Source organism: Lissotriton helveticus, chromosome 11, assembly GCF_964261635.1.
Source record: "Lissotriton helveticus chromosome 11, aLisHel1.1, whole genome shotgun sequence".
NCBI lineage: Eukaryota > Metazoa > Chordata > Amphibia > Caudata > Salamandridae > Lissotriton > Lissotriton helveticus.
In genome coordinates this window covers 485,880,053-485,902,482 of record NC_136072.1, presented here as the reverse complement: position 1 = coordinate 485,902,482, position 22,430 = coordinate 485,880,053, and the positions used below count along the sequence as shown (strand labels likewise).

The 22,430-nt window shown below is 48.5% G+C and overlaps 1 protein-coding gene across 4 annotated transcripts in view; it reads right to left on the bottom strand.

Moving 5' to 3' along the window:
* Window positions 1-22,035, bottom strand: part of FAM168B (family with sequence similarity 168 member B) — a 198,212-nt gene extending 176,177 nt beyond the window's left edge. The window contains exon 1 of one of the 4 annotated variants that reach the window (XM_078666086.1): window positions 21,785-22,035. The gene's annotated coding sequence lies outside the window, so the exon portion shown is untranslated. The remainder of the gene's footprint in view (window positions 1-21,784) is intronic. The other 3 variants (XM_078666084.1, XM_078666087.1, XM_078666085.1) reach the window with 3 other exon arrangements.
* Window positions 22,036-22,430: the final 395 nt, after the last annotated feature.

Here is a 22,430-nt window from a genome sequence, read left to right as displayed (position 1 = left end):
CCAGCTTTGCCTCTGGTGGCCTTGGTTGTCACTCTGTTGCCCCTGGTGGAAACTCTGGTGAGAATCTCCTCGCTGACTTCCACCTCTGCCGTTCGGCCTCCGTGTAGGAGTCCCTCTTCTCATCCCCCTGAACTGCAGGGCCCCCATGGACCTTGCCGTCTCGTTGTCCTTTTTCAATTGGGTGAGCTTCTCATCAACTGGGGCTCCGAACAGTGATTCCCCGTTGAAGGGTGTGTTCAGGATGTTGTTCTGGACCTCAGCCTTGAAGCCTGAGATCCTGAGCCAGGCTTGCCTTCTCTCAGTGATGCCTATAGCCATCAGTCTGCTGGATGTTTCTGCCCCATCCAAGGCTGTCTTCAGGCACGAATTGGCGATGCTCTTCCCCTCTTCCACAAGGTGTGATGCCCTCTCACGGTATTGTTCCGGGAGGTGCTTGAGCAACTGTCCCATCTCATCCCAGTGCTGGTATTGATGCCTATTCAGGAGGGCGTTGGAGTTCGCCATCCGCCAGTGCGCTGTGGCGTTCCTCTCAATTTTCCTGCCAGTTAGATCCATCCTCCTGCTTTCTTTGTCAGGTGGAGGTCCAGACGTTGTTGGGACGTTTGCCCTTTTCCTGGCCATTGCAGCGATTATAGAATCTGCTGTGACGGATCCCTTGATGTGAGCTGGGTCTTGGGAGGAGAAATTGTATTTCTTCTCCGTCCTCGGCGTTACTGATCTGCACGTAGCCGGGTCCTTGAAGGCTTCCTTCCCCTGGTCTGTGATACTCTTGAGCATGGGCAGGAACTGGCTTCTTGTCTGTATGGGGAGCAATGTCTCGAGCAGGCAGTCTGCTTCTGGCTTCTCCTCCTCCATCTTAACTCCATAAGCTGCTTTCGCCTTTCTGACCACCTCGTTGTATGCCCCAATGTCATCCGGTGGTGAAGGCCTCGAGGGGTATGTTTTCACCGCCTCCTCTGGGTTTTCGGCCTCGATGTCCTGCCATTCCTGGTCTTGGGCCGTCGAGGAACCTGAGCCGTAGCTTGACTGCTGCTCCCCGTAATCCCCTTCTGTGTAGTAGAGGTCTTCCTCCTCTTCGTGCTCCGAAGATTCCGGAGTTTTCGGCAGCTCTTCGACGTCGAACTCCTCGAGCTCCTGTACCACAGCGACGGTCATTGCTGGCTTCGAGGGGATTTTGTAACTTCTCATTTTTTCATCGAAGTCCTTCCTTCTCTGAAGGATGTTCTCCATTTCGGCCTCGAGCCTCTTTCTCTTTATCTCTGCGCCTGTTCGTCGTCGAGCGTTTCGGCCGCCCTTTTCGGCGGCGCCGTCGACGTCGAAGCTTTCTTCGGCTCCTTTTATTCGACGTCTAAGTCGAAGGCCCTTTTTCGGGGGCTTGCTTCTATGACCTTTGCTTTTCGCTGGTCTTCGGCCTCCTGGAGTCCTTCTCGGAGGATCCGCTGGGCTCTTTTTCGGAGGATGCAGCTTCGGTCGTCGATTTGTTCGGCGCCGGTGCTCCTTTCGAGGCTCTGGGCTCAGACTTTCGAGAGTCTGCCTCTGGTTTTCGAGGCCCTGTGGGAGTTTTCGGGGTCGTAGACTCTCCTACCTTATCAGGCGTTTTCTTATCGGTCTCAGCGACCGTGAAGTCATCTGGGCCTTCGGCGATGTTGCCCTCGTCGTCTGTGGAGAGGCCAAGTTCATAAAGCGTCGGGGCTTGGCCCTTGCCCTGCATCGTGTGGTGAGCCGTCCTCTGTCTTTCTCGAACTCGGAGTGTCTTCGGCTTGAAGACGGAGCAGGCGTTGCAGTCTCTGCTCTCGTGGTAGATAGGCAGGCAGAGGTTGCAGACTGGGTGCTGGTCTTTCTGTGCGAACTTGTGGTGGCAGTTCTTGCAGAATTTAAAGGGCATCTTGTACATCCCTGCGCTCAGGGGGCCCCCTGTGTGCGCATTCCTCCCAAGGACGTCAAAGATTTCGAAGTTCTCTCCTTTCTTCGTCGTCTCTTCTCTAAAGTTCCTTTTCTCCCATCTTCTCAGGTCTTTTCTGTTGAAGATTTGCTATATTTTCTCCTTTCCTCCTCAAAAACTTCTGGAGCTTCACGCGACGATCCAGACCCAACGGCGGAAAAAAGAATCTGAAGATGGCGCCCAAGGGTGGTAGCTTCCGCCAGAAGCACCCCGACGTCACCGAAGGTACACCAAATGGTGGGACGTCGACGCCCACCTGGGCTACGACAAGACAAAAAAAAAAAAAAAAAAGACTACGAATCCGGACCCAACCACCAGATTGGGGAATATGCACAGCATAGTGAATCCAGAAAGATTCACGCTGCAAAACTACGTAGGGAAATTTAATGCGTTTACGTACCCACGTAAAATGTCACACCGTGTGCCGAAACTAGCCAAACATCGCAACCACGTTTACGTTCCAGTTCGGCACAAGCGCTACACGTTAGCTGTATCCAAGTTTGTCACGTTTTTGCAATTTTAGAGCTATCGACAGTAGCTACACAACTGTAGTGTTTCCCGTTGGTGTCGAAGTTATAGGGCAGTGGGGTGAACATCAAAGTCTGTTGCTGCTGCCAAACACGGACAATGTCATAATTGCAGCCCCCTCCCCCCTGGAGTGCCTGAACACAGAAGCCTGTGTGTTCATGAACACGACTCGCACTGCGGATCTGGCGCCCCCAGTACACTCGGGAAAACCCAAGCCCCGCTGTCGAAACTACAGGCAGGCTAGCTCCCCGTGCGGACTCAACACATGAATATTATTCATTAAGGAAATGCACCGTGCACACCCCAACTGTGCTGCAGCTGTTCAGCGACCGGTGCGCTGCCCACATGACTCTTTTGATCAACCCTGGTACGGAAAAAGTCTGGGTCGGTCCTGTCACGATGCAGCAGCAGGGTGCACACAGCCCCGTGCGGTAGGCGCATGAACCCACCGCGCCGCCCTGAATATGCTGCGGGGTCTCAAAAGTTGATCACAATCGCGGCCACGAGGACCACATGTGACTTGGCGAGAACCACCTGCTATTTGGGAGGCCCCCAACACAACACAGCTACGTGACTCGAGGAGCTATCCTGTCAGACTAGCCTGTCAGGACCCTGTCTCTGATCAGCTTACACGCACCTCTGTAATGCATCAGTTTAACTGTGATGAGGAGTTATGAAGTTACCATAATGCGGCAATTGGCGCTAGAAACACACAATGAAAGCAAGCCGGGGGAGACTGCCACGGACACAGGCAAAGTCCTCAGAACCACACAGGAGCAGGCATGAGCCACCAGGGTGGCACCGCCAACTCTGAGCCGGGCACAAAGGATTGGCACGCAGCCCAAGCGCGCCCCACACACACCGAGCGACACCAGCGCCCCCTAAATAAAACCCCCCTTTCAAAGCCACAAACCTTCAGCGAGATCTCCTTGGTTCGGTCGATTCGCGGCCTGGTCAGAGACTCGATCCCCGACAGTGTTCCGCAAGCACCAGAGTCCGGGTCTCGGGTCGCTTCGGCGACGACAACAAAAAACGTGGCAAGAAACGAAGGGGTGTCTCAGTGATTAGAAAGGGGAAGCAGAGGAAAGGCCGTCACTGGGTGCAAGCCTCATGCACAGGATGTGGCTGCGATGGAGTTACTTTGCACAATTAAAAAATTATCCAATGGCTGGCCACCGTTTAGGAGGCCAGCCAATGGAGAAGAGGGGCAAGTTTAAGCTCCATACTAAGAGACGGAAAATCTCGCCAGCGAGACTGCGCAAGCGCAGCCTACGCTAGCCGAGACCTAAAAACTAGGCCTGCCAAGAAAAATGGTATTCCCTTACAAAGGCTTCCCTCCAGAATGCTTTGACGCTTGATCAATCATGCCAGCAACTCTAACTTTCCCATCAGAAGAGAGAACCACCAGATGTTTAACTTCCAAGAGGCCTGGACAATGTGACATACTAAATATTTTCTTTTTAGTTTTGATACTAGGCAAATCATTTTGGAATTCTTAAAGGGGGGGTAAAGATGCATCTTGATGTACAAACATTTCAAAGTTGGCTGGAAGTCTGGGGTGGGCAGTGCCCCTAGTCTGAGCTGCTAGTCCTCAATTGGACAGAGAAGTCCCCTAAACAAGGGGAAATCACCCAGTCCTTTCACCTTGTTTGACACTTATTACTTCTGTGTCGGATTCTACAAGAGGTATTTAGATCAAACACTGCAGTTACCCATTGTTTCTAACCCCTTTCCCACTTAGCTACACATTAGGACTACCATGAAGGTGGTAAAGCAGCCAGTTGAATGCCATGAATCTTCCACTACATGGCAATAGTAGCCATCTTTTAGAAGGACAAGAACATTTAAAGTTAAGAAATGTGAGACATCTCAAATGATAGACGACACAAACACCACAAGACATCTGTCAAACTAGTTTCCCTGAACACTCTGGGTTTAAATTCCTCTATTAAAATTTCTATGAGATCGATGTTGGCTACATATCAAAAGGATACAGTATTGCCCAATTACACCCAATAAAATTCAGACAGTGACTGAAATTATGGTTGTAGGTTACTGGATTTCAGCTTTGTCTATGAAGACTTGTTGTACAGCTATTTCAATTAGCCTGCAGACTGAGCTTTTCCTTCAGCAGTCAAAAACTTCATCTTGGTCCCCTTGTTTCTGAAAGAGGCCTTTTACGCAGGTCTTCTTCCCACTGGAGTTCCCCCAACTGGGAATGTGCAAGCTTTTTTTTTTATCTTGAATTCCTTATAATCTAACTTATAGAGTATCCATTATTTTCTCTTCTCCAGTCAAACAGACCAACACTGGATCGGAACCCATCACGCATTCTCACACTTCTACAGATAAAAACGCCCCCCCCACTTGAGTGGATGGGCTGATTATCCGAGACAAGAATGGACCAACCCGGGTACCAATGAAGACCCCACTGACTTCATGAGGTCAGTTTTCAGCAGTTCCAGTCGTGGGAGATAGCTTACAAACAATCTGTATTCGGATAATTGAGGAATCGCTGGTTGGTAGGAATGTTGTGGAATCCCACAGATTCCAGAACTTTCCCTCACAGAAGTGTGTGGGAAATGATTTTAGCCAACGTTTAGGATTTGCAAGACATTTGGAGTAATAATTCATAGAGAGTTTCAGGTTAGTCACCCCACCCATTGGCTACATTGTGGTTAACTTCTAGGATCCCTGTAGGGGAAACCACAAATCCCAGATACCTTTAGAATACCCCAACACGTGTGTATGGGGAGGGGTGGTTGGGGATATGGGTGAAGGGCTGGCCCACGTATCTACGCATAGCAGATTTATCCAGTAAGCTTGATTCCACGCACCACAAGCTCGCTATCAATATTCTGGGTTAAGTCCTTTCAGATTTTCTTTACTGATGGCAGTGCTCCTCGCAGTAAGTAAGGAAAACCTGCTATCATTTTTATTTAATGCGGGTATCTTTTTTTTTTTTTTTTTAACTTGGTGGTCCCTGGTTGCCATTCTTTATGTCAACCATTTTACACTGGAGGTATCCTTCATTGTTATTTGTGTATACATACCAAATCCTTCCTGTCAAAAAAATTTATCGAGGTTATAAATCTGTATTTTTGATTGTGGGTTAGTATTGTGTTATTTCACAAACATGTAGTGGTAATGCTACAATTTACCTAGCATGTAATCATATTGCAACATCCCCTGCTCATACATTTATTTTCTGCTTATTTTCTGCTTATAGATTCATTTCGGCAGCCTGCTGGTAGGCGGTTGTCGTTTAAAACCTTAAACAGTTGAGACCTGTTGGACTCTGTGCAATTTACTGCCATACGACTTTGGAAATAAAAGTATTTGTATGAAGGTCTTGCTTGACCGAAGTAGGTGAGTACACAATTGATACTCGCATACTAGTACATCAACATTGTAGGTAATTACATATATGTTACATTCAGAAATTTGATTCCAGTCGGGACACTGTCTGTTGAAACACAACCTTTTCACCTATTGGACACTACATGAAAGTGTTCTAGGTAAGGCTCCATTAGGTACACATGCCTTGATATTGTGGTCTTCAATGTTATTGCTCAACACTTATGATTTGATAACTCCTCCACCTTATAGATTTACATCATCTTTATAAGACGCTGCAACACATTTTGTCAGCAGTCTAGTGGCAATCCTCATAGTCTGTAAGTACCACTGAGCATACTTTTAACAGAGATAGGACACATATAAGGTGATATATGACATTGCCACTGCTGTGTCCTTTTGTATCTCTGGGTTAAAGTAATTTGGGATTTATTCTGTGTAGTTCAGGTGACTGGCACATCTTTTCTTTTGTGGGTTGCTTAGTTTTTTAGGTCTCGCCTGCCGATGCGCTTGCGCATTCGAGCTGGCGAGAGATGTAGGGGCTTATCCAGAGTTTAACCAAAGTGGCTATTTGATGCAGTGCACGTGCGCTTTTAGGTCAATGCGCAAGCGCAATGAGTTAAAATGCGCGTGCACAGCATCAAATCGCCAGCCATCTGTTCCCCAGCTTGGTGCCGCCAGCAGCTCTTCCCGCTCCGCCCCCTGCTGCATCAAAGCGTGCGCTCTGACTCAGCCATTTCTCCTCCCCTTTCAGTTTCACGGCCGCGTCGCCTGTTTTTTTTTTACTTTTCTTGTTTACTCTCTCGTCCTCTTCGCCATTTCTCCTCCCCTTTCAGTTTCACGGCCACCAGGCCGTGTCTCCTGTTTTTTTTTTTTTACTTTTCTTGTTTTAATGGGTTATTTCTGACTCCTCGGCGGGATTCTCCTACAGGGCGATCTTTGCCATCTACTGTTTGACCTCACAGAGTCTCTGTTCGCGCTCCACGGGTCTCAATGGATACGCTTTTACACACAGTCTTTCTTAGCACTTTGAATCCGGTTGTGTATGATTTGCGCTGTAGAAAGAAACCACTACTTGCAATCGTCAAGAACAGAGTGTTTCTTCTTTAGTTACCAAAGAAACCAACAAGCAGAGCCGCAGTGCACCTGCGCCATTTACTGACGGTTCCGGTCGCTCGACTCCCATCAACTTAACTTGCGGTCGAAAGACACCGAGTCCAGTAAATACCAGAGAAGAGATATACTACTAGAACACCAACTCTACAATAACTGTGGTATTATTGGGCGCCAGCTATGTTTTGGCTATGACATTTAAAGTTCCGAATACCTCATTGCACTATCTGGTTCATGTTATAATTGCAGTTTACTGTTGCTGTGACTGTGAGCTGATTTTGTTTCCGTGTTTTCACGGCGTCCTTTCACCGCCCCTCTTTTCCTGTCACCTCCTTCCTCTGTCACTCCACTGAAGCTTCCTCTTCTGTTACACTCTTAGCCCTGTGACCACATACCACTACCAGTTACTTCTCACCTCCACTGCTGGACTATCTCTCCAGTAAACACTCTCTCCTCCCCACCTGTCCCATGCATCCTCATTTGTTTCCGATACCCTCTGTCTCCTTCTCCTCTGCCACGGGCCCTCGCTCTCTCTCGCCTTTGTAACATTCCCACTACCTTCTGCCCTCCCCTCTTTCTCTCTCTCCTTTTCCTTCTCAGTTTATCTTTCTCGATCACTCTTTCTTCTCCACTACGGCGCTCTCTGTCCAATAGTCCTTGGCACACCCTCCTTCCCGCCTGTCACCCCTTTCCACGCTGGCCCCTGTCGCACTCTCCTCGGTAACAGTAACACTGCCCCTTTCCGCTAGTAACCTGCCTGCCCCCTTCCCTCACCGACGTTCCCTCTGCCACACTCTCCCATTCTCTGTTCACCCCTCTCTCCAGTGACCGCGCCCCGCCTCTCCCCCGCAGCTCCCAGCTGCAGCCTTCGCTTCTGTGCGTCCACAGGCAGCACAGCAACGTCGCGTGTGAAGAGAGGGGAAACAACACCAGCAGAGGCGCTCTTTCAACCTTCTGACTTTGATTGGACTTCAAGCCGCTATCATGTGATCCAGCTTATCATCCAGCAATTAACAACCCCCTTTTTCTCTCACAAGGAGGGGCCCCCCTGTGCCGCCATCTCCTGCATGCCAGTTCGTTCCTCATGCGCATTAGTTTTAGCCCTTCACATAAAGTCAAGAAAGGGAGTTCTTTGAGTTATAACTCATTTTATAAGAGTTTCTGCCCATGGCAGCGTATGTGACTAGCATACAACAAGAAGAAAGCTAACATATTTAATCTTGTCTTGCCAATGGATTTATTCAGCAGGATAGATCGCTGAAGGAGGGGGGTGTTAACAGCAAGGAACTGCAAATGGTAGACAGTTCCCTGAAAGTGCAACCCCGTGGGTTCTGCAGTCCCTGCAGGAGTCCACAATAACCAGAAACCACCACCTTTTCGCCATTTTGTGAATCACAACATTCCTGACCCCATCCCTATGCAGCGCCCCACTTTGATCTCTCCACGTGGATCATTACACCTCTCACACCCTTCTCTTCTCCCGCCCAGTGCTCCACATTGTCCTCTTTCTTGCCTGTCCTGCTCTCCTCTGGCCAGCACTCTACATTGCTTCCTCAGGCACGCACTTGGCCACACAAAGGCTTGAAAGCATGAAGGCAATCTGCTTCCCCGCCCCCATGGTGTTTATGGCTTTTCTCACTCGTTAATGCATTTTTTTCCCCTCCCACACTTCCTTTGATGTCCCCGTGGCCTCTGCCTGTCGCCTCTCCGTCCTTCACAGCCCCTCTCTGTCATGGAATCTCAAATTTGGGGACTACATCTTCAAAACAAGCCTGTTCTTGTGGACACTTGCAATTAGAAACCTTTCCTTCCTTCCTTCCTTTCCTTGCCTTCCTTTCCTTGCCTTCCTTCTTCCTTTTGTTCTTTCTTTCTTTCCTTCCTTGCCTTCCTTTCCTCCCTCCCATTCCTTCCTTTCCTCCCTTCCATTCCTTCCTTTCCTCCCTCCCTTCCATTCCTTCCTTCCCTCCCTTCCATTCCTTCCCTCCCTCCCATTCCTTCCCTTTCCTCCCTCCCTCCCATTCCTTCCTTCCTTTCCTCCCTCCCTCCCTTCCATTCCTTCTTTCTTCCCTCCCATTCCTCCTCCCTTTCTTTCCTCCCTTTCCTCCCTCCCTTTCTTTCCTCCCTTCCTCCCTCCCTTTCTTTCCTCCCTCCCTTTCTTTCCTCCCTCCCTTTCTTTCCTCCCTCCCTCCCTTTCATTCCTCGCTTTCTTTCCTCCCTCCCTTTCATTCCTTGCTTTCTTTCCTCCCTCCCTTTCATTCCTTGCTTTCTTTCCTCCCTCCCTTCCATTCCATTCCTTCCTTCCTTCCCTCCCTTCCTTCCCTCCCTTTCCTCCCTCCCTTTCTTTCCTCCCTCCCTTTCTTTCCTCCCTCCCTTTCTTTCCTCCCTCCCTCCCTTTCATTCCTCGCTTTCTTTCCTCCCTCCCTTTCATTCCTTGCTTTCTTTCCTCCCTCCCTTTCATTCCTTGCTTTCTTTCCTCCCTCCCTTCCATTCCATTCCTTTCCTTCCTTCCCTCCCTTCCTTCCCTCCCTTTCATTCCTTTCCTTTCTTTCCTCCCTCCCTTTCATTCCTTCCTTTCTTTCCTCCCTCCCTTTCATTCCTTGCTTTCTTTCCTTTCCCTCCCTTTCATTCCTTGCTTTCTTTCCTCCCTCCCTTTCATTCCTTGCTTTCTTCCTCCCTCCCTTCTTCCTTTCCTTCCTCCCTTCTTCCTTTCCTTCCTCCCTTCTTCCTTTCCTTCCTCCCTTCTTCCTTTCCTTCCTCCCTCTTCCTTTCCTCCTCCTTTCCTTCCTCCCTTCTTCCTTCCTTCCTCCCTTCCTCCCTTCCTCCCTTCTTCCTTCGCAACCACGGCATCACTCAGCGCAACCACGGCATCACTCAGCGCAACCACGGCATCACTCAGCGCAACCACGGCATCACTCAGCGCAACCACGGCATCACTCAGCGCAACCACGGCATCACTCAGCGCAACCACGGCATCACTCAGCGCAACCACGGCATCACTCAGCGCAACCACGGCATCACTCAGCGCAACCACGGCATCACTCAGCGCAACCACGGCATCACTCAGCGCAACCACGGCATCACTCAGCGCAACCACGGCATCACTCAGCGCAACCACGGCATCACTCAGCGCAACCACGGCATCACTCAGCGCAACCACGGCATCACTCAGCGCAACCACGGCATCACTCAGCGCAACCACGGCATCACTCAGCGCAACCACTCATTGAGGGCTTTGAAGACAAAGTAGAGCGCTTTGAACCTAACCTGCTGCTTTACTGGCAGCCAGTGGAGCTTACTTATTTCTCGTACAGATAAGTATTTGGGCATTCCAGTTAGCAGCCTAGCTCCCGCATTTCAAAGTTATTTGAGTTTATTCAAATGTTGCTGCTGAATGCTCAAATATAAGCTCAACAATTTGTGGATGAGGCAACATAAAAAGGACAAATCAAATGTACATACTTAAGTTGACGAAATGGTTCGTGTGTCGATATTTTCTTTTGTCAGATGTATTCGTAGTATGCACAGGAACTAAATCAGCCAACGCGTTTCGCCCAGAAAGAGGGCTTCTTCAGGGCAGAACTTGTATATAAGAAGGTAGTTCCTAGGAATGTTTCGAAGAAGCGCGTCAATGGTAAAATCTGGTCCAGAGTTGAGAGTATCCCGTGTAGGGGAAAACTCTTTGAGGAAAGCACAAGGACCTGCAAGTAGCTCGGTCGCAACAGCAATTCTGGCAGCTTGACGTACACCGGACACGGCTCCCATGCGTCGACTCGGACCGAGCTACTTGACAAATATAAGAAAAATATCGACACAAGAACCATTTCGTCAACTTAAATATGTACATTTGATTTGTCCTTTTTATGTTGCCTCATCCACAAATTGTTGTATTTATTTTATGATCTACTAGCAGCAGATCATTTGAGGTGGGCAATATAGGCCAATAAGATTGTGACTAAATCTGGTAGTGCTGTCCGCTAGAACCCAGCTACTTGGTCTATTCAAATACTCAAATATAAGCTGTTCGAGTAGTCTAATTTAGATAAAATCAGGGAGGTAATCGCGGTTTGTCGGCTGGCAGGAGATGAAGAATTTTCCTTATCATCCAAAGTGTAAGAAAGGTAGCAAAGGTGTCTGCATTCGCCTGCTCTCCAAAGGTGTGCTTGTTATCCACTACTATACCCAGATTCTTAGCTTTTCTAACTGGGTTTAGAAGGGTTCCTAGTTCTTCCTGCCACCATCACGGGGACCAGAAGTTAGCATAGTTACCAAAGATGATCACCTCGGTCTTACTGGAATAAAAAACTTAAACAATTTTTCATCATCCAAGTATTTACTACCCTCATGCAGTCATGGAATTTCTGACCTATTTCTGCCTCCCGGCTGGGTAGCAGAGACACCACTATTTGAGTGTCATCTTCACGAGTGAAGAGAGCCCGCATTGGAGGTCGCTCCTTCGGACTGCTGGCGCCGCAGGTGTGGAACACCTTGCCGCTAGAACTCCGGGGAGCTACCAGTCTGCTTGCATTTAGAAAAGGCCTCAAAACCTGGCTGTTTACTCTTTAGGCTGTTCTGCTGTCTTCTCTCGGTTCTTTTCTGTATTTCCCTTTGCTTTTTATTACTGTTGTTGTGTTATGTTGCTGTAGGTCTCCCTATTCAAAAGCGCCGGGACACTCTTTGAGTAGCCGTGCGCTATACAAATACGAATATAACATAACGTAACATAACATAAAAAGTAAGGTTAAGATTAAGTTAAATCCACCCTGGAAGCAGCAACTACAGCTGAAATACCTCAGCAATAGCTTGTTCTCCTGATAAATGAATTCCTTGTTCATCTAGATAAACTTGGTACTGAATTTGCAACACTTCAAGGCTCCGATATGAATGAACATGCATTAAGAAGCTAAAGTTGGGGGGGGGGGGGGGGGGGGGGTGAGGGGGCTGACACAGAGTGAGCTCAGTCTCCTCGACCCCACAATCTCAGCCTTGCTGCAAGCCTAATGCATGGACAGCGATCCAGACACAGGCAAAAGGCTCCGGAACCACTGGGGAATGGAATAAGCAGCTCCAGGTTGCCCCTTGCCTGCACATTACTGCAGAGACGCACAGCCAAGCACAGCTCATGGCTGCACCGTGCACAGATCCCGGAATGCAACAAGTCCCCAAGTAATGATCCAGAAGGACCTCAATTGATGCTTGCTCAAACATATGATTCAGCACTGATTTCCTCCCTCCCGACATTCCTGAGTGACACGAGTGACATTTTCTGCCCAATGTGGCATATTCAGCAGATCTGGTAGCACAGATTGGCCTAATTTAGCAGCAATGGTTTTACCTGGATTACCCTGCATGGCTCTATGAGGAAGGCTACATGTTCACTTTACTTTGTGTGTATACTTCACCACACGTCGCCCTTTCGTGTGACACAGTGAGGACTACCGCCTTTTCCCGCTCCTAAAAGTGAGACATTTTCCCTCAAATGCAGTGTAATTCGCAACTCTAACCGCCCTGTCTGGCCAATCTTACACCGAAATTCCCTCAAACAGCCCTTCATGGATCCTTGACTCAGGCCTTTTTTTCTTTTCTTCGTAATCACCTACTCGCATTTCCTTCTCTCCTCAGGCCTTGCATCGACTATCTAAGTGTAAAAGCCCCCTCTCTTCAGGGGCGTGGCCTGATTAAGCACCGAAATTGCAGCTCGATAGTGGGAGTCTGAAGCAGTCGCACTGATCGGACTGCCTTTCTTCACCCCGGAAGTGCAATCTTTGCTGCTGATGGCGGTCACACACCGCTGACAGCGGGCGACCTGTGGGGAGACCGGCGGGTGCAATTGCCCACGGTTGGGGCAGCTTGACGCGGCCTCCAGAGGCCCCGCGGTGACAGGGGCCACGTGCGAGCCTGGAGCCATGGCCACTGCCGCGATGCCTCCCTGAGCAACTGAGGCGGGGAATCGAAGGCATGGCATGGTCCTGAGACGGGCCCATTCCCCCCACCACCGAACCCCTGGGTGGAGGCGTGGTGGTAACGCACTGGGCTATCGCGCAGTCGCATTGCACCTACTGCTACCGATCTGGCGATGCACCGCACTGGGATGCCGGCGCTTATCCTAGACTCCCATGTAACTCCGCGCTCCATTGAAGATGGCCCGCCTGCAGTTTGCACAGCGGGCGCTAAGTGACATTGCTGAGCATTGGAGGCCCAGCAGGGCTGAGCATTGGAGGCCCAGCAGGGCTCATGCTTAGACATTGTTTCCCTGGCACTTAAATTGGAAGCAACACAGGTACGGCTATCACCATCTTCCAGGCCCTTCCACAGCACATTTTAATTGGGGGTGCTTGACGCTGCATCTTCAACTATCAATCCCAATTTATGCTCTGGGAGTGGCTGGGCATTACCTACTAGATCTATAGAGTCCGGCGCCATAGCTCCTCTGCTGATGGCGATCCTGCCCAGCACCCCTTCCACCTTTGTTCATCTGTTGACCGCGATTCAGAACTGCGTCCAACTCTTAACTGCCTCATTATGGGTCAAGGGGACCCTAAGCAGCGGCAGCTGCCATTTGAGCCCACTAAAACTCCTAGGCGGGAGGATGGCAACACCCCGGCACGAGGGGACCCCCAGACCATGCTGATCTACCTGATGGTGAGCAGCCGCATATAGAAGGGACGGTTGCCATAATGGCGGAGCGACGTGCTGGCTTTTCAGCCCTTGCCGCGCGTTTTGATAATCTGGCGGCGTGCCTGGAGCAACATGAGGCACGCATGGAGTCAGCCGAAAAGCGTATTTCTGATACGGAGGCTGCACGGACAGCCATGAACAAGCGTCTGGACCGTGTGGAACGCCTCCTCAAAACAGCCTCCAAAGCAGAAAACCTGGAGGCATGGTCACGCTGCAACAACCTGCGCATCTCCAAGGTGGCCGAGTCCACCAACATAGGTCTCAGGGTGTCCTATGTGGACCGGCTGCTCACAGACCTCTTTAGAAGGGATGCCTTTTCTGGAACATTCGCAGTTGAGAGGACACATCGCTCACTTGCTCCTAGGTCAGCCCCCGGGGCCCCCCGCGTATAATTATTGCGCGACTCCTTAATTATCTCGACCGGAATGAGGCCCTTCGAAAAGACAGAGGTTGAGGATCTACAATATTAATGGATGTCGCGGTCACTGTATCCTGACTTCACACCACTGGTGGAGGAGGCTAGGTGCAAGTTTCAGGATATCAAGCGGGCACTGAAGGGAGCGCACATCCGATATGCCATGCTGGACCCAGCCCGTCCTCTCATTCAGGTCGATGGGAAGACCCACATATTTGACACACCTGCGGATACTACTACTTTCTGGAAGCAGTGCAAATTGAACAACTCTTTCCCCAGGGAAACAACATTGCTCTATTTCTCCCCACTTGTACTTGTTATGTGGTACAGACCAGCTATCTACAACTCAATGTTGAGTCCCTATCTAAGCTGTGTCCCTCTGGCTTGGTACGAGACGGCGAGATGCAACAGCCTTTATTAATGTAATTTTGCTCTTTACTATTCTTAAATTGCAGTTACATACAATCATTGCAATATTTGTGTAATGTTTAGTGGCCTGCTCCGGGTGTTGCCTTCCCCCTAGGAGATCTCCTATATTGTCAATCTTGGGTATAGGGAGAGTGAGTGAGTGAGTGAGTGTCCCCGATATGGGTGGCGAGGGGGGAATGTTACTTTTGTTATGATTTTGAATTGAAAATGCAGGACATGTTGCGCTAATCCTGGCTGCTTTATTCTATATGTATTCACTGGTTTACAAGTTCGATGCCACAGCTTCTGAGACAGGGTTGAGAGGGGCGGGGGGTAATGAAACTGCGCTGCATGACCTGGAATGTGAGGGCTTTATCATATCCTCGCAGATCTTGGCCTATCTAACCTGACACAAGGCGCAAATGGGGATATTGCAGGAAACGCATACTCACAGCTTTCTCATCGTTTTGCAGCTAACTGGGGAATCAACAGGTTATTTGACAGTTACATTACGTACTCCGGTAGGGTGTGAAATTTGATTCACAAAACACTGCCATTCCAGGTCGACAAAGTAAGTAAAGGTCCTGAGGGAAGATATTTACTGGTGGAGAGTAGCCTTTGTTTTGCAGGCTTGTCTTCCCACAATTCTGGCATTCCCATTGACTATCATATATTGGGGGGATGTGGGGGCGACTTCAACCTGACCTTGCAGCCCTTCTCCAACACCACTGGCGCAGGCCGCATTACTAAATCGCACTCTACAGACGAGCTTTGACACCTGCTTCAACAGCACTTACTGACTTACACCTGGCGGCACGAGCTTCCGACCAATACAGAGTTTTACTTATATCCTGCGACCCACGGTACATGGTCTCGTATAGCTCACTGGTATTTAACTCCGGACCTTTTGACAAATTCTCAAGGACAGATTATTTGCCCAGTACGCTGTCCAACCACTCTCCGGTAATGTTGACACTGACTCTGCCCAGAATTGTGCGCCCCCACAGGTAATGGCGGTTCCCGGGAGATATGCTACTTGACGCGGTGTTTGAGAGCGAAGTGTGAGGCGATTGTAGAATACTTTAATGTTAATACGGGCTCAGTATCCCGATATGCTATTATGGGAAGCCTTCAAAGTATTCATTCTTGGCATCTGAATCACTTTACTGCACTATACGTCGGGACCCAGATGTCACAGAGAGGGCACTGCGGGAACTCTATGCTCAGGCAGTCTCGGGTGGCTCGTCGGCTCCACTGCGTCAGCCCGCGAGGCTTCTGGAGGAGTTCCAGGAGATCACCACTCATGAGACTGCTTATATGGGGGGGGAAGTACATGCGTGGCCAGGTGTATGGAGAGGTAGAGAGAGGGGCAGACTCTAGATAGATTGCTCAGACCCCCTCAACAGGCTGCATACATCACAGCTGCAATTAGATGATGGTGCCCAGATCACTCAAGGCGAGGACGTAAGCGCTGCTTTCCTCTCTAACAATGCCCGACTATACGCAACTAGTTCCCCGCCTGTCGATCATTCCCTCTCCGGCTACTTGGGAGGAGGTCGCTATGGTGTGGATTGAAGGCGGTGATAAGCAATTTTGTAGACTCTCCTATTAGCGAATATGGGATATCCCAAGCCATAGATGACCTTCATGGACCACACGCCCCTGGTACGGACAGGTTCACAGGTGTATTTTAAAAGACGTATAAAACATTGCTAGTTTCCACACTCTTTGAGGTTTACGCCAAGGCTAAAGAGGTGGGAGCACTACCCCACACTATGCTTAAGACTATTGTATTGTTGCTGCTCAAGCAAGAAAAAAAAACCGATAGGAATGCCTCCGATAGGCCCCTATTCCTGTTAAATCAAGATTATAAAATCCTGGCAAAAGTACTTGCAACCCGTATATCGCTCAAAATCAAATCGGATAATCTCCCAGCTTCAGACGGGACTTGTCCAAATAGATCAACCACAGTTAATTTGAGCACGATATTTGCAGTCATCAACCAGATTAACCCTGAACTCCCGGCCTGGATGATATTGCTAGAAGCCGAAAAGGATTTGGATTCCCTGGAGTAGCCCTTTTTGCATGCAACACTCAACAAACTGGGTTATCCTGGCAATATCAGTGCCCTGGTCTGCTTTCTGTACACCCATCCTGTGGCGCGCCTCCGTCCTAATGGAGAGCTCACAGAACAGTTCACCCTGTTACGGGGTGTCAGGCAGGGATGCCCTCTCTCGCCACTTATTTATAATTGCCATGGATCCTCTAGCGCTGTGGTCTTCAAACTTTTTTATTCCGCGCCCCCCCCCCCCTCCCCCCGTGTAGAAAAACAATTTGCCGGCACCCCCTCAAAATATTTCACAATTATTTTATTTAACTGGCAATGTTTAAATATGTCTAGACTTATTTAAACATTGCAGCTAAGTTCTGTCACGGTTTTAGAAATGCAAACAAATACATGATTTCCAAACATACTATTCCGGTGAGGCAGGCCTTACTAATGTGCAAAGGATCCAGTGTGGTTATTCAAAATGGCAGTGTGGGTCTTGGAGAAAATTTGAAGTCCCTTCCCTTTTGACACCTTCTCTCAGCCAGGATTGAAATGACAAAGGATGTGAATGATGGCCCATTACAGACGTGCTTACAGCTGCTCATTTTTTTAGGCTGAAAAAGCATAATGTTTCTTTTGGCCAGAGCCTGCCTGCCGCCCACCCCCCCTGAGATCACTCGAGGCCCCCCTAGGGGGGCCCGCCCCCCAGTTTGAAGACCTCTGCTCTAGCGAGACACCTGCAGGAGCGCCAGGTCCAGCGGGAAACTAGATTTCATGGGGGTCCTCTTCTGGTCTCGTTATATGCGGATGACATTCTGCTTTTTGAGCGCGACTGCAGTTAATCCGTCTCCAATAATACAAGAGGTGGTACGTTTTTTGAGTTTTTACTGGACATGTCATTAACTGGACTAAATCAGAGGTCTTTCCATTGACTGATGCTACCCTGCCTTTTGTGCTTGAGTTCCCGCTACACTTATGCGCCGAACCCCCCACATATCGCCTTATCCTGAGGTGATGCGTATTAATTACGGCCCTGCCATGGACCATTTATCCACACAAGTCGACTGCTGGATAATGCTTACGTTAATTGCTGGCAGGATAGCCATTATCAAGTTGTTTGTTTTGCCATGCCTGCTTTATCTATTTTTAAATATCCCCATTCCTCTTGCAACTACGTTTTTTGTAACACTTCGAAGCCTGTTGACTCAGCTGGTTTGGGCTGGGGACAGGCCCGGGTGGGATACACTCAATGCCTTTTTCGCGAGGCGGTTTTGTTTGAAGTACCAGATTTTTACCTGTATCATCTCATAGCACCGGTACACTATGCTTATTTTTGGTACCACCCCGATGCGCGACTGCAGTATCTAAAGCCTGAGCATTCTCAGGCCCACCCCAGCCCCCCTCTGCTATCTTACCGAAGGGCCTCACAAGGACACCAATGGAAATCCACATATTACAAACAACTTGCTGGGCCTCGGAGAGACTTTGTCAATATTTAAAGGCTGATCGCCTGTACTCCCCACATTTGCAATCAAACAGTCAGTGGGTATCCCCAACCACCGAAAGCCTAACATGCAACTTCACGCTGCCAAATTCGGGTGGTTGGGTATTTGTTTACGGAGAGTCAGGTGCGGTCAGTAGCGGACATGTTGGATAATCGAGACTGGACACATTTCTAATACACAGGACTAGGGCCTCTCTAATTGCTACAATACACCCCTCAGTGCTGGAGCCGCAGGATTTCCCTCCTTTATCCACAATAGTTACATCGCCCAATAGCACACACTTGGTCATCCGGCTGTACCACCTTGCCCAGTCTGTACGTCCTGTGGTGGGTGGGTGGGGGAGGGGTTCGAGGCATCGACAGACAAAATGTGGACATTCTGCTGCGAGCAAACTCGCAATATCTCCAACAACCACAGGCATAAGCTTCTCCACTTTAAATATATATATGGCCTCTGTTACCCCCAACCTTCTTGCTAAGATGGATTCCAGAAATGTGCAGCACTGCATGTTCACTTCATCCATCTTGCGTGGATCTGCCCCTGATCCGGATATTCAGGGAGGCAATCTCTGAGCATCTAACGCTGATGGGGAACTCAGAGTTGTCACCCTCCCCACTGTTGGAATCGCTGGGATATGTCCATCCGCTGGCGATTGGTATACATCTCTTTGCGGCTATCGCCTTATTGCTGGCCAAGAGACCGGTATCCTTGCACGGGGGGGGGGGGGTTTATGCGTCACTGATACCCCTTTCCTCCAGACCCAAAAACATTTGGCAACCACTCTGTGCCTATCTACTGTCACACCCTGAACTCATAGATTGAAAGGCGTTAGCGTTTTTCCCACTAAATGCACTAGCTGGCATACATTGTAACCCATAACATCTGGATTATACGCTCATGTAACCCTGGATTGTTGTGGGTTTTTTTTTTGATTGGTTAGGAATTTGCCGTTGATATATTGCATGCTATCTGCTCAAACAGACACGATATGCATTATCTTTTTGTACAGCACATTGGCTCTTGCTGTTGTACTTGAGAAATACCAATAAAAACAAATATTTTTTTTAAAAGCCTTCTCTCCTCTTAGTACAAAGGAACCAAATTCTGAGACACTGCCTATTTTACTTGGCTGTAACAGAGGTGGTATGTGTTTTATTACTGAAACATAATACCTTAAATACCTGGAAACTAACTGCACTACCTGGCATTGATGTTCCTGGACCACCCGAGTTTCCTCAATACCATCACATATCCGCTGAAAGGCCTGCAGAAACTACCTCAACTAATTTGTCACTATAGTAACACTTAATACCTGCCTGCTCAACAATCCTATGTGACCGGTCCCTCATCACTTCCTCCGACCCTGAACGAAGCTGCTGGGCCTCCTTCCTTATATGCAGCTCACTCCTCACTTTGGAGACCACATAGTGACAGTATGGCGGAAAAAGACTTCAAGCCAGGAACTAAACAGACCAAACCAGAAACCTCATGCATCAGAATCCCGATCAAAGACAAAACCAAATTTAAAGAAACAATGGATACCATTCTTAACAAGCATTTGCAATGCAATAGGACTCGCATTTACGCAAGTTTTAAGCTAGTGGCATTGTAAATGACATTATGTTATATCCCAAGTATTACATTTATATGTAATCAGCCTAGGTCCTCCTAGCTGCTCAGCCAGAGTGAGAGATGGTAACTGAATTATGGTGTGATTGTGTTGAATGCCTGGGTGCCTGTGTGGATGAGTGGTGACAGTCGGAAATGGGCTGAGCAGCTAGGAAGGCTGATCCTGGTGGGGCTGGTAAATGGCTAGTACCTGACTAGAGCTGGCTAAACTATGACTGATACTACCCCGACATGGAACCAATAAAGAAGACCTGAAATATACAACATGGCTACCAGTGTCTCTATGTACAGGGCACAACTAGGCTGATTTCATATAAATGTAATACTTAGGATATAACCATGCCTACAGCTTCAACTCGCGTACATGCAAGACCTAGTGTATTGCAAATGTTTCTTTAAGTTTAAAACTGAGCGCTGCGCTGCTTCAAGGACACTGCGCTCGATTTCATTTTTTTTAAACGTTAATACTGATCGCTGCCTCCTTGAAGCAGGCGCCACGCTCAGTGTTAAAGTTAAAAAGAAATAAAAAAACCAAGCGCAGTGTCCTTGAAACTTTGCCCAGTTTTAAAGTTAAAAAAAAATAAACAAACAGAGCGTTGTGTCTCTGAAGGGAGCACCGCGCTCACTCTGAAAGTTAAAAAAAATTTCAAACAGAGCACGGTGTCCCAAACGTGGATGCTGCGCTCAACATGAAAGTTATATAAAATACAAATTTTAAATGATCGCAATGTCCCTAAAGCGGACGTTGCGCTTATGCAAATACCCAAAAAAGCAGCTGCCATTGTCCCCCTCAGTGACAATTGGATGCTTTGAATACTACCTTCGCCAAATTGAGCAAATGAATATTTTCATGTAAAATGAACCAGCAAGATAGGCAGAGATTTCCATAACTATAAATGGAGAGTTGCAATTTATCCTCCAACATGGACATGTTTGGCAGTGAGAGCACCCTCTTGTTTTCAACCGACATGCTAAGCACGGCAGATTTAATAATTGAGCGGTCGTACAAGCACTGTACAAAGAAATTGAATGAATGTGTGCCCCGATTCCCTTCACTAATGTTTTTAATAAACCTATGTATTACATCTTTCAGAAATAAGAGCACTTTTAAAGTTGCTGAACTGCAAACTATTTTCAGGGTGTTGCCGACTCCTATAAAGAATCTTTTCTCGAATATGACTAGTACAAGTACTTAAGAACTGAGGTTTAGAATAGGGTTTCCTGTGCCAGGAGGTGCGGGACAAGCTTAGAGCTGCTACCTCTGGTGTTGTGGGGGGGGGGTTCGCAGCGTTGGTAGGTGCTTTAAAATGATATAACGCATCATCAGCATTGCGAGTTTTAAACAATATTGTTAACTGGGACGTGGGGGAGGGTCCATCTTCTCTCAAAGCCAAACAATAGACTTTAATCTAAAGGCGTGCATTTGTATACTGCTCCAGCATAACCTTAACATGGGTGCATCCCATGAGGCTCCGATCCCTCCCCCAAATCATGGCCACAACCGAAGAGTGATGGGAGACCAGTGGCAGAAAGTCCTGGTGGTGGAGAGCAGCAATGGAGCACTGAAGTAAAGACAATGCCTACCAATGTTCAAACTCTCCCTCCAAAAGATTTTTCTTTTAACGTAGCGATTCCAAAAGAATAAAAATAATATATAAAGAGACACTGGAGTTTTCTCAAGCAGAAAGAACAGAACGGGGTACACTGAATGGCAGGAAAAGACACTATTTATATAGCGTTTACCTCCCCTGACAAAACAAGGCTTTAAGTAATGGTCCATAATTCGCAATAAGACAACCTGTCTGGTCTCACACATACAACCCCACGTGACATCCTCATATTACCCCCTCCCTTTTTTCTGTTCTATGACAATTTAAAATGGCTTCAGTTCCCTGCAGCCATTCAAATACCGGTTCCATGTAGGCCTCATTATCCTTCATCATACACCTGTTTTACGAAGGTAGGAATTGAATATGAAACACACTGGTGAGGGGGCAGATGTAACCCACATAGATCGTCTAGGTGACTATAAGGTCCTTGAAGAGGAGGAAGAGGCCTCCCACACCGTGTACAAATCCGCTCTCCGCGAATTCCTCCCGTAGTGCCCCGCCTCCCTCTTCTCGGGCCCTCCCGCCTCCACCGGTCCCCGCCCCCACCTTTACCTTAAGTCTCACGGAGGCGCCTCCTCTTCCCCCCGAATGTTTTGCGCCTCTTCCTCGGTCTGGGGGGGAGGGAGGAGCGGCGTAGGCTATCAATCGCTTGAATAGTCCGAGGATGCGATTCGACCTCTTTCTTCCGCGGCTCGACGGTGACTGCGCAGCAACAAACTGAAGGGGGAGATAGACAGACGGAGGAAGAATGGGAGGGAGAGGCGGGGGAGGGCTCCCATAGTGGCATCACTTCCGCTTAGGCCACCTGCACGTGAGACATCTCTATGGTTGCTGCTTTTCCCGTTCCAATATGGGCGACCCACGAAGAAATTATAGTTCTTTTGTCCTTCTTTTATTTATTGACAGAACTAATTGTTATACCTTCATGCTTGAATCGCTTCCATCTTCTACCGTAATATTTAGTATTGTAATTGTATTTTTGGGCGCTTTTTCTGCAGGGTCACTGCCCAACGTTTTGCCTTTTTCCTGCCCTTTTTTTGTTGCATATTTTATATAGCGCGAACTCGACCCGAAGGTATTGGAGCGCTTTACATGAACACCGTATTTACATTAGACATTCAGGCACGGGGAGATTAAGTGATTTGCCCATAATCACATGTGGACTCGACCTTGAGGCTCGAACCCTGGTTTCCAGCAC